Raw genomic sequence first — 12,953 nt, 5'->3', positions numbered from 1 at the left:
TTCCTTTTCCAACTTTATTTCGACTAATTTAGTCATAAAAGCTCATACAAAAGTAAAATACAATAGAACATTTTTCGCAAGAACGAACACAGAAACAGTCATTTTTAAACCTCAAACCTGCAAGATACTAATAATCTGATGGATGTTAAATTATACGACAGACATTCATCATATTAATACAGAAGTCAAAATGTCAGAATTCAAGTTAGAGACACTTGTGATCTTCTTAACCTCCACATTGATGCAAGGAATGAAGAGACTGCAAATACTATTTGCCTGGATAGGTCCGATTTAAGGACCCTGTAGGCTTCCATACAGTGTGTAAACCCTAAATTCCTGCAGATAGGTAGAATCCAATATTTCCTGCTCTTTTTGTAGGCGGGACAGGAGAATAGTATGTATATATCGGACTCTAATTCTGCATCGCAGCTAGGACAGTTTTGCAAAGTGGGATGGGACCATTTAGCTGTGAATGCTCTTACGGGGAGTGTACCGTATCTCCACTGCATGAACAATTTCCTAGTAAAATAAGGTCTAATCTCACTTAAGGCCTCTTCAAAGTGATAATTGTCTTTAACTTTTAAAAAGGATTGGGTTAAGATAGAAGATTGAAATTTAGAAATGGTTTCTGCTAGTTTGAAGTCATAATAAGTATGGGTACGTTTTTTTCGGGAAATAGTAGAACAAGCCGTCGCTGGGGTTGACCAGAGGTCAGAAAGTCCAAGTGCGCCAAGTTGTCTCCTTACATACACTAGCCAAGGGAATTTGGCTGCACTTGGAAAACTCAATATTTCCACTAATTCATTCCGATAAACCTCCAGCTCAGGTGTTGTCCATATCCTCCTGCAAAAGATCAAGGGCTTCAGGCCAAGAACTTCATCTATTGGTCGCAGTCCCAAGTCAAGTCGTAAGGGGAGTAAAGGAGTACTTTGGGGTAGAGCTGTCAAATGTCTCATAAACTTAGATTCAGCAAGTGGGATCTCAGTGCAACATTTGGATCCCCAGAGTTCTGCACCATATAATATCCTGCCACGGGCCTGAAGTTTATATATTTCAAAAGGTGGCGCTTGCAGTTTTGCAGAAGAGGAATTATAAAACTTCAGGATCCCGCCAGTCGACTGGGCTAATTTTAAATGAGCCTTGATTTGATGCGAGGCCCAAGATACTCCTTCGTTTAAGGTAAGGCCTAGATAGTCGAAGGTATGGACTCTCTCCAGGGTGATGCCACCTATGGATGGGTTTGGGCGCGTTCTAGTTGGAGGATTAAAAATCATGAATTTGGTTTTCCGAGTGTTAATTTCCAAACCCTGCTCCAAACAAAATAGCTCAAACCCGTCCAATAGCCTCTGCAAGCCCAAGGGAGATTTGGAAAGCAGCAGGGTATCATCAGAGAACATTATCACCGGTATCCTGCTGCGATCCAATTTGGGAGCATCGCTGTTTCTAACCTTATTAAAATACGTAAAGGCTCCATTTACGTAAAGACAGAAGAGGGTGGGGGCAAGGACGCAACATTGCCTGACTCCCTTCTCTACAGCAAATCTTGGAGTGAGTGTTCCAGACTTCCCATACCTTACTTGTGCAAAGTTCCCCTTATGTAGGCGAATTCTAATGTTCAACAAGGGGGCAGGGACTCCGAGGTTTGCTAGGACAGTCCATAATTTTGACCTGGGGACCAGATCAAAGGCCGCCCGAAGGTCGACGAACACAGTATAGAGAGAACCAGCCTCGATGTGAACAGTCTTCCAGTGTAGGAGCATAAGCCGGAAGATTTGATCTAACGTAGATACCTTTTTCCTAAACCCAGCCTGGTAAGGACTGAGGATGAAGCAGTCCTCCATCCAAACTTGTAGTCGATTTAGGATCAGGCGAGCAAAAATCTTTTGAGAGACGTCTATAAGGCTAATTGGCCTATAATTACCAGGGAGTAAAGGAGAGCCTTTTTTATAAATTGGAACTATCTCTGCTCCAAGCCAAGTAGTAGGAATTGCCATACCCTTTAGGATTGCATTGAATAATGCAGTTAGATAAGGAGCCCATATTAGCGGCTCACTTTTAAAAAGATCTCCAGGGAGCTCATCTAAGCCCGGGGCTTTCCCATTAGGGAGGCTATTCAAAATGTCTACAACTTCAAGGATCCCAAACTCGTCATCAAATTGGTGAAGACCAGCTCCTCGAAATTAACCTCCGAGTTAACCTCCTCACTCGAGGCATCATGTGGTGGCAGAGTGTTGCATGCGTAAAGAGCTGAAAAATAAGCCTCCCAAACGCTAGCGGCTACATTAGGAACAACTGCTGAAGTAGGAGCAGATGAGCCCGTATTAACAATTTGCCAAAACAATCGCGAGTCGTTATTTTTAAGTGCCTGTGTTAATTTGTCCCAATTATTGGCATCCCACTCTGCTTTAGCTTGGGCAATTAGTGTTTTATATTCCCAACTTTTCTATTTTATTAATGTTTTATTATTAGTGGATTTAAGTGCAGCCAGGAGCTGTGTTTTCGCTTCCCTACATAGTGCATTATACCAGTTTGGTGTTATGGGACATTTTCTTTCCTTGCAGATTGTGGGATTGAAGACGCTAGCCAATACAGTGGTTAGCTCGAGATTCAATTCCTCAAATTTTTTATATGTACCCTTAGTAGGAGTTCGGAGCGGTAAATGTCCTACTGCTTCCAATAAAGGAATTACCTTGAGGTAAAGATCATCAATTACACCAGGCATATTAACCAATTTTTCCCACCTCACCCTTCTTCTATTGCTAGATAAGAGAAGGCCTGTATCAGTACGCAACATGTCATTTTCAGTATCCGGAGTTGTACAAACCCCCTGAAGAAAAAACCATAGCAGTAATGGGTTATGGTCACTTTCAGCCCTCGGGCGGACCATAAAATCATGAACCTTGTCCCAAGAGCGGGTCTCCACAAATATATAATCGAGCATGGACTCATGGCCAGGTTTGTTGAAAGTACTTTTAGCGGGAGCATCAGATTTAGTACGACCGTTACAGGCCCTAAATGGGAATTGCAAAGTTAAGGCCGTAATCTGGACTACAAGAGGGGTCCAAGCCCTTGGAGGATTTCCGACAGGTGGTGGTATTTTCCAATAATCGTCCTCCTCCTGGATGTCGCCATCTATCATACCGGGAAGAGGCTCAAAATGGCAATTAAAATCACCACCTATTAACATGGTAGAGCACTTGGAAAAGGTGTTAAGAAATAGCGAGAGCTGAGCAATAGTTGTCGACTCCGCAGTCGGGTTTACTGGTCTAGAATATACGTTAACCAAAGTGAGCCGAACATCGTTCGGCCAAGCCAGGGTCACACACTGGATATCTCGGGATTCTGTGTTCACTTCAGTCACTTTACAGCCTAGATGGGTACGGACCCAGATAGTCAATCCCCCTGATGGTCTTCCTCGGCCCTGCCACTGAGCTGGGATTGAAAAGGAAGCGAAACTGTTGCGGAATTGTGGGGCCCTTGCCCACATTTCTTGGAAAAGGCAGATGTCCATGCTATCTATGAATTGGCCCCAGTCAGGGCACCCTAGTTTGTTGGCCAAACCAGCTATATTCCAAGATACAATTTTCAATTGAGCGAGTGAAGGTGGTGAGTCTAAAATTCCAGTTAGGGTATCTACTGTAGTTGTGCAATTAATGGGGCGTGGGCCAATCTTATTAGCCCCATTATGAAGAGCTGGAAAAGGATTCACGTGGGAAGAGCTCTGCGATAAAATATTGGATGGCTGCACCGCTAGCGGCTTATTAGTTGCTGTGGGTGGATTTGAGTGCGAATTAGTACTTTGAAGCATTAGCGATGTGGTTTTAACAACTACCATTCCGGTTGCACCCGGAGTGGGTGGATTATTGTGATTTGATTTAATGGCTGAAGTTCCATAAAAATCCCCTGGGAGATCAACCTGGGAATCCACTGTGGAAAGGTTAGTGGTTAGTCAATCATTCTCACTAAGACACCTAAATCGATTATAATCCCTGAGGTATGCTGAAGAGCCCTGAGGGTCGTGGCCAATTCTGTGCCCAACAAAAAAACCTCTATGTCCCACCCGTGTCCACCCTAGTTTGTGATCTTGTTCCTGATTTCTGCTAGATGGAGGGTAGAAAAAAGCTAATGGGAGGGTCTTGATAGAAGATTCTACCCCCACATGGGGAGAACTTATGATGAAAGAAACTGCACCCTTATCCGTCATATTTATAATCACGCAATCCCCATTGCGATCCTCCTTGGTTGGACCCACCCAATGAACCCTACGGACCATTAGGATTTCAACCGAAAATTTTGGTGAAAGTGGTCTGTGTTTTGAAAGCCAGCTTACCACTTTGTTCTTGAGTGAAGCGAAGGATTCAATAGTTCCCTCTGTAAGTTTGGGTACTCCCGCTAGGACGACAACGAGTGGCGCTGCCTCCAGGGGGAGGTTTAGATTTTGGTAATCTCCCGTGGTGGAAGCGTTTGTAGTAATAACCTGATGGAAGTTTTCCTCTGCCCTGCGTGCAAGATTTTGAATTACCCCAGGGGGAAGAGGAGAGATAAGACTAGTAGTGGGGGCAGTAGGAACCTGGCAATGTGAAAGGGGAATTTCCAAAAATTGTAGGGGTGGTTGGGGTATGGGAACACTTTGAGTGTCCTTTGCAGCAGTATTGCCCCGCCCCCTGTCTACGGATGGTGGAATAGGACGGGGATCGGGCTGTAACTCAAGTGCCCTTTCCAGGTTTACTAGTCTAGCCTCTATTTGGTCCATTTTAATACAAAGGGGGTTAAGTAGGGATTTTAGAAGGACCTCCAGATCTTGAATTTGGGGATCAGTTATTGTGGCCATATTAACATTAGTAGCTACGGTGGGGAGATGTTGGGCAGGAGATACCTGGACAGAGTAAGTGATCGGCGTAGATGCAGGCTTATATGCTACGTCAGAGGTCGTATTCAAATTTGCAATACTCCCACAAACAAGATCTATCTGAGAGGAGGTAGGTACCTTACGAGTCTTGTTTCTCTTTGGTGGTGAGCCCATTTTCCTCTTCGGAACTGCCCCCTCCCTAGCAGCTCTGGAGCGCTTACGACCAGCATCAGAAAATTTACATAGAGCGGGGGTGGGGCTAGACCCTTTGGGGAGAGGTGCTGGAGCGCTATTGATACCAGGGAGACATTCAATAACTGGGGGGGAAGAAGGCTCAGAAGTAACAGTAGAAGAAACATGCATACGGGCCATAGGTTCTTTGTCAGGCGTTCTCGCATTGGCAATATGACCCAAGGAGGATCTTTTAACGTTTTCAATGCCTGCTGAAAGGCGTTTCTCCAGGACAGTAATCTCATGAGTGATTAAGGAATTGGCTCTAAATAAAAAGGAATCTAACGTACCTGAGATAGATGCGCTAGTCGAGGGACATTTACTGCGAGTTTCCCTAACTGCCATTCTAAAGGTAAATCGCAGTCCTGGTAGGTGCAGGGATGTTTGGGGAGAAACAGAGACAAAGCAAGTCCATGCAGCAAATGAACAAGGAATGGCCCGGTCCGGTCTTAATCGGTCTGTAACGGGCTAGAACGGGCCCGCCCTTGGCCCGGGCTTCGCCCCGGGGTGTGCCCCGCATGCGTCCCGCTACGCGAGAACAGGTGTGGGTTAAATAGGCGAGGGGAGGAACCGGGAAGAGGAACCAGGTGCAGGAGGTGAGTGGTGGACCAAGCACCCTGGTCCTCGCAGTCCCGTGTGTAAAGGGTTACAATAAAATCCCCGTGGCTTTTAAAATCAGTTCGTCACCAAGCGCCGGTCACATCCGCGATGAGGGGCCAGCCGATGAGTGAAGCAGAGTCCAAAGCCTTCGAGCGGCTCCCGCGAAGCGGGGGCCGCGAGGCGTAAAGTACTTGCCGGGGGCGGAGCCGGGAAGAGGAACCAGGTGCAGGAGGTGAGTGGTGGACAAAGCACCCTGGTCCTCGCAGTCCCGTGTGTAAAGGGTTACAATAAAATCCCCGTGGCTTTTAAAATCAGTTCGTCACCAAGCGCCGGTCACATCCGCGATGAGGGGCCAGCCGATGAGTGAAGCAGAGTCCAAAGCCTTCGAGCGGCACACCAATAAATGTTGCCTAAAAGCCTAACGATAAATCATTATTGTACAATAGCATTACTCAATGTCTATATCACTTACACATATATTCTCTATACCATTTATATTGTACCCTTTATAAGTGCATCAACCCTCCATGGCCAATCATATATAAAGCATAAATCATTCCAAACACCCGTACATTCATATTCCACCTTAATTCCTTAAGGTCCCTTGTATAACACACTCACCGGTGCCAACTGCACTCAGTTTTGGGGTTTAAAGTTGCTCAAGCTAATAATTGAGATTTCAATGATAGTGCTCGTAGCATCTATAAAAATGAAAGGCATATATTACTCATTTATGTCCTCTCTATATTTAAGTGCTCAACCATATACGAGTTAAAACAATTTTTTTAATTAATACCTTTTTCAGACTTTGATTTCTAAACGTTTATTTATGTGGATTTAGGGGTTTCATAACGCTTCCATACTTGTTGCCCCTGCAAAATAATAATAAAAATTCTACTCACTCTCTGTTTGCTTTACCGAGAGATTTGTCTTACATATTTCTTGTATTATATTGCGGGATGTTCGATAAAGCCACCTCGCCTCAGGAGAAACCGCGCTGAATCCTTGTCCCAATCGAAGGATGTATACATATGACACCACCTTAGTCAGTCTTTTTATTTTCCATTGATGTCAACAATAAACTCCTGACACTTCAGGTCTGATGTGGCGCATGGTGCTTCTTCAACTTGTTAGCACTGTTTACTCAGTGGCGGCTCCTCCGCTATGGCGAAGGAGAGTCACACCACTGGCTGGCTCAGAGCCAGAAAATGAAAAATAAAAGGATGTTCTAGCATTCTTTTATTTTTAATTTGCCGGCTATGAGCCAGCTTGTGCAGGGAGGCATGGGAGGAAGAATGCTATGATAACTCCCTAAGTGCGCATATGTGTTTGGCTGGCCATCGCAGGCTGACCAAAACACACATGCGCACTTAGGTTTCTTCAGCCCAGCTGCATTGAACAGCCGGGCTGTGAGAAACCCCCACAGACTCCCTGCTCAGGCTAATCCCCACGCTGTTCTGCATCACAGGGATCGGATGGGAGTCTGTCCCAGAGGCTGCTTGGACCAGGAAGAGGACAGGAGGCGCGACTCGGGAGGTGGACAGTGGCTTCAGGTAGGTTCTTTTTATTTTTAATATATTATTCCTAACACCACCTCCCATGTTCCCCCCTCCCGCGTTCTCTCCACCCTCCACACCACCCTTTGTTTGTGGCTGCCACCACTGTGTTTACTGAATATAGAATGGGTTTGCGGATGGCCTGCATTGATCCCCTGTACCGAACTAGTGGTGAAGCTTAGGTTTCGTAATCATCTTCTCTGATGCTAAGCATAACAATAAGAGTGCTTTTACTCTAATTTATCCTTTGAGTAGCAGCGCCTGCTAAATCTTTTCATCAAAGTGCATCAACTTGATTACTTTTCAGTTGTAATATAGATGCGGCTTCATTTACTTATTAAATTTGTTCCATTTTCAGTCTGTTCAGCGAGGCCAACAACAGAGTGCTCATATATCACTAACAAGTCATGGTGTTGAAGCAAATAACCAATGCTATTGGAAATATGCCACCCATTTTAGAAGCCGCTTGTACAGCAATTAACTGGAAGGGGCCAGAACTATTTCTAACAGAGGTTCTATAAGACAGTCAAGGTTGGTCTAAGAATGAATGAATTATGCTCATTGTACAAATGTGAGACCCCCCAGGCAAGCTGCCTTCTTAGGTTCAAGGACAATTGGCTATCTTGTTTTATCATCTGCCACTGCATGAATTGGGTGGAATAAAGACTTGCAACTTAGATAATTTGTTATAATAGATATCATCATATCTATAAAATTTAAAAATATCATGGAAGATTATAGATAATTATTAAAAGATTCAGTATATGCTCATGGAAATGCATATATTGGTACGGAAATACCCACTCTCATTATCGGTGTATTGGGTTTAATATTTGTGGTTGAACACACCGAGTATTAAGTTCATCGGATGTAAATAGTGTTACCTAACATAATGTAAAAGACCCGCAGGATTGAACCATCTGCTCTTGAAAGCTTCAACAATCAAAACTTTTCATAAACGTTTGAATGTAGCAAGCATAGACCAAGGGATCAAAGAAGAAAATGCCCAATACTCAAATTTGTACATCAATCGGACATATAATTGCATAAGTTAACCAATGTGAGAGCCAAAATGAGCAGACGTGCTCAGAGGACTTTTAGGTTTTCAGCTTAATTGGGTAGTCGCCCAACCTCGAAATGGTAACAATGTATAAGGCTAGAGTAGTTGCTATTGCTATCTATTGGGCTGGCATTTGTTTGTTTTTTAATAGCAAACCATTGCAGGTCGAGGAAAATTGCTTCCTAAAGCATTTATTATGTTTACCTATCTCGGCCTTGATGGAGATCACCCACCGGGAGGTTGGGCTACAGTCTCCAGAGGACCTTTTTATGCTTCGTCCTCTGCTGTTTTAGCATTCTATATGGGTTAAAGATGAGACCAGGGGGGCGTGGCCAAGATGGCGGGGTGAGCGGACGCTTCCTCCCGTAGCTCCTCCGGCCCGGCCAAGCTAGAGCCCTTTTCTTACGCTTTTCTCCCCCTGCTGAGGCTCAGCGCGGGAGAGGAGAGTGGCGGAGCATCAGGGGTGCATATTGGTGCTGTTTTGGTTCGGATCGCCTCGGGGGAACCCCCCCAAAAGTTCGATCGAGTTCAAGGGATGACGGCGAGCCCGAGGGGCGGAGCGCAGTGGAGTGCTGTCCGGGCACCTCGGCTGGGCCTGGTGCTGAAAGTTGCGATTTGGAGGGGATCTGGCCCGCCGCTCGACGGAGATTGAAGGAGCCTTGCGGGAGAGGACCCGACGGTGCGGAAGGCTTGGGACGGGCGCCCCGGCACTCAGACTTGTGACGGCGACACCTCGCACTGCGGGGGCCCCTAACCCCTAGCCGAGGTACAGCGGACTCCCTGACGGGGTTGGACCATCTGGGCCCCTGTGCTTGACGGACTGAGGCCGGTGGTGGAACTTATTTGACTGTGGGGTGCTTCAGGGGGCCCGGTGGTGTCGTCGGGCCTGGTCATTTTGGCCTGCTCAGCCCTGCCGCCATTTTGTCCCCGAAGGAGCAGTGGTGGCAGCCTTCGCCGGAGTCCTGGCTGCTGGAAGCAAGTGACCCCCGCTGCTGCTGGGCTGACTCTCGGAGGGATGTGCTGATGAGACCCCCCCACTGCGGCCCCCTTGGTTGTCTCGCACGGGCCCCCGCGGCTGACGGTGACCGGACTGGGCCGCCATTTTGTCACCTGTGACGCAGCGACTTCGCTCGTGGGGGATACCCACGTCGAGTGCTTGCCGGCGGCTGAGCACCCCTGGGGCGCCCGGATCTGTGCTCGACTGCGGAGTTAGCGATGTCTGGAAGAGGCGGCCCGAAGAAAGGGGACCGTACCCTGCCGGACATGCTTGGCAGGGCCCAGCAATTGCGGGACAGGGCGCAGCCCTCGCCGGGGTCCTCCCGGGCTCCGGCGGATGTGACTGGGGGGGAGCCACCCGTCACGAGGGCCTTTATGGAGGAACTGTTTAGCTCCCTCAGGGAGGACTTCCAGACACTGAAGCGGGAGGTGGCCAGCGAGGTCCGAGAAGTGCGCAGGGAGGTGGAGGGCCTTGGCGAACGTGTTGAAGCGGTGGAGACGGAGGGCCAACATCGAGCGGAGGAGATAGTCCACCTACAGCAGGACGTTCTCCGCCTCCGGGAGCAGTGTGTGGAGCTCCAGGCCCACTCTGAGGACCTTGAGAACAGATCTCGGAGGAACAACATCCAAGTGCGTGGTGTGCCGACTGCGGATGAGGGGTCCGATCTGAGGGGCTACTTGCAGGCCCTGTTCCGAGAGATCCTGGGGGAAGCTGCGGACTTTCCCATCAGCATTGATAGGGCGCATAGGGTCGGCCGGCAGCGCCAGTCATCGGCACCTCCACCGGACATTCTGGCCTTCCTGCCCGACTTTCCACTGAAGGAACGCATCATGGCTGAGGCCCGCAGGAAACAGCCCCTGACTTTCCGGGATCGGCCGGTGGCGCTTTACCAGGACCTCTCCTCCATCACGCTGCAGAAACGCAGGTCCTTTAGGATTGCCACTGACTTTTTGCGCGAACACGAGACGCCGTACTCTTGGGGTCACCCCTTCCGCCTGATTTTTCGGTGGAATGGGGTGTTACACCAGCTACGCTCCTTGCAAGACATTTGTGGTGTCCTGGGGCTCACGGCGGCGGAGGAAGAAGGAGCTACGCCGTCGTGGAGGTCCTCGGAGAGACGGAACCGGCGGAGGTCAACGAGGCGGCGCTCAGCGGCCAGCGTGGGGCGTCCGGACTCCCCTACCATCAGGGCGGACATGGCCGACGCTCTGAGGGCGGCGGCCGGGGACTCGACCGGCTCCTCTGGCGTGGCCTTGACGGCCTAACACACACTCCGGGGGGAGATGTCTTTAGCTTCTTTACATGCTTGGTACGGGGCGGGGGGGTTGGGGGGGGTGGATGGAGGTGAGTGGCTGGACGTCCACTTCGTTCCTTTCTACGGACTTGCCCGTCTTGGGGCTTGACTGAGACAATGGGGTGTTTGAGTTTGTGGGTGGCTAGTTGCCAGGGTTGTGTTTGGGGTGGGGGAGGGGGTTGTTTTGGGGTTGGGAAGGTCCCGTCCGATGTTGTCTATGCCCGCTTTGTTTTGGCTTGTCCTGCGCGGCGGCCCCGCGCGTCCCACCCGCTGATTCCCTGCCCATTGCATGGCGCTCCCGATCCCCGCGAGGAATGCCGGGCCTAAAGGTAGTGACCCTTAATGTTCAGGGTCTGAATAACCCGGTGAAGCGCAGAGCGATCCTATCGTTGCTGGAGGGGACGCAGGCGGACATTTGCCTTTTGCAGGAGACACACTTATTGCCCCGAGATTGCCATAGGATGCGTTCTGCTAAGTTCCCTACCCAGTTCTTTTCCTCGGCAGCGAACAAGACGGCAGGGGTAGCCATTCTCCTAGCGAGCTCCTTTCGGGGGGAGGTTTTGCACAAGTGTGCTGAACAGAAGGGGAGGCTCCTTGCGTATCGCATGCGCCTGGGAGGCATAGCATTTACGGTCGGCTCCGTTTATAGCCCAAACGATCACCAAGAGCGCTTCCTAGACTCCGCGCTGGTGGATGTCACTGCTTCCCCCGACCGCCACATTATCTTGGGGGGGGGACCTTAACATTGTCTTCGATTCTGTGATGGACAGATCGGCGCAGCGCTTCCCGCAGACGGGGGAACTGTCTCAGGCTGGGAGGGCCCGGATTGCGGAAATGGACTTGCACGACCTCTGGCGCTCCATGCACCCCACGGATAGGGACTACTCTTATTTCTCTCACGCACACCGAACCTACTCACGGCTGGACTACCTCCTGGTGAGTGGACCGATGCGTGCCGCTGCCACGGCGGCGGACATCGGGGTCCTGACCCTGTCTGACCACTCCCCAGTCACCGGCGTTTTCCAGAGCTTGAGCAGGTCCACCGCCGCACGGGGGCGCCGAGGGTGTGGAGGCAGTTGAAGGCAGCGAGGAAGCTCCTGTCGGCTCTGGATCTTGACAGGGCGGAGTATGCCGCCCTACGCTTGAAACATGCCTACTATACTGGGGGGGACAGATGTGGCAAGCTCCTAGCGCACCGGCTCCGGGTCGCGCAACAGCGTAGCGTTGTGAAAGAATTGGTGGGCACGGACGGGGGGGTTGTCTCCGGGGACGCGGAGGTAGCGGAATCTTTCCGCGGCTTCTACGAGGCGCTGTATGCTGAGGAGCCCTCCTCGCCACGGGATGCCGACGGCTATTTGGAGTCGGTGACCCTCCCGGTACTGGATCCGGCTCAGGCGGACCACCTGGAGCGGGACATCCATGTTGAGGAAGTGATTTCAGCTATCGCGCGGCTGAAACATGGCAAGGCCCCGGGCCCGGACGGGTACACGTCGCTATTTTACAAGACGTTTTGCACGGTCGTGGCCCCCGTCCTTACTCGGCTATTTAACTCTTTCCCTGAACCGGGAGCCATCCCTCCGGATCTCCTGAGGGCGACGGTCGCGGTAATCCCGAAACCTGGGAAGGACCGGGCCCTCTGCGGCTCGTACCGACCCATCTCGCTTTTAAATGTCGACCTCAAGTTGTACACGGGGATTCTCGCGTCCAGGCTGAGTCCACACCTCCCCGGTCTGGTGGAGGCGGACCAGGCTGGCTTTGTGCCCGGCAGACAGACGGTTGACAACACCAAGCGGGTGACGCATGTTCTGGAGAAGGCCTCAAGGATCTCGGGGGAGCGGATGTTGCTGTCCGTAGATGCGGAGAAGGCCTTCGACAGAGTCCACTGGCCGTATCTTGAGCTGGTCCTCAAGAAATTGGGAATCGGCGATAAGTTCCGCACCATGGTATTTAACTGCTATAAGCATCCTTCAGCGTCGGTGCGGGTCAACGGGTGCAGCTCCGGTGGCTTTGCCATCGAGCGCGGCACGCGGCAGGGCTGCCCTCTTTCACCGCTCTTGTTTGCCCTCTACATGGAGCCGTTTGCTCAGAGGATTCGTAATAATCCGGATGCTGTTGGGGTCCGGATGGGCCAGTACGTCCACACCGTCAGTCTCTACGCGGATGATGTCCTGTTGACCTTGGACGACCCTAGGAGGTCGTTGCCTGCTTGCCTCCGGGAGCTGGACGCCTTTGCGGGGGTGGCCGGCTTCAAAATGAATATGAGCAAGCCGATGGCGTTAGACGTGTCCCTGGCTGCGGGTACCAGGAGGGATCTTCAGCGGCTCTTCCCCATGCAGTGGTCCTCGTCCACGGTGCCGTACCTGGGG

The sequence above is a fragment of the Triturus cristatus genome, chromosome 3_1 (assembly GCF_964204655.1).
Source record: "Triturus cristatus chromosome 3_1, aTriCri1.1, whole genome shotgun sequence".
NCBI classification, from domain to species: domain Eukaryota; kingdom Metazoa; phylum Chordata; class Amphibia; order Caudata; family Salamandridae; genus Triturus; species Triturus cristatus.
This window is presented reverse-complemented; position numbering follows the sequence as displayed.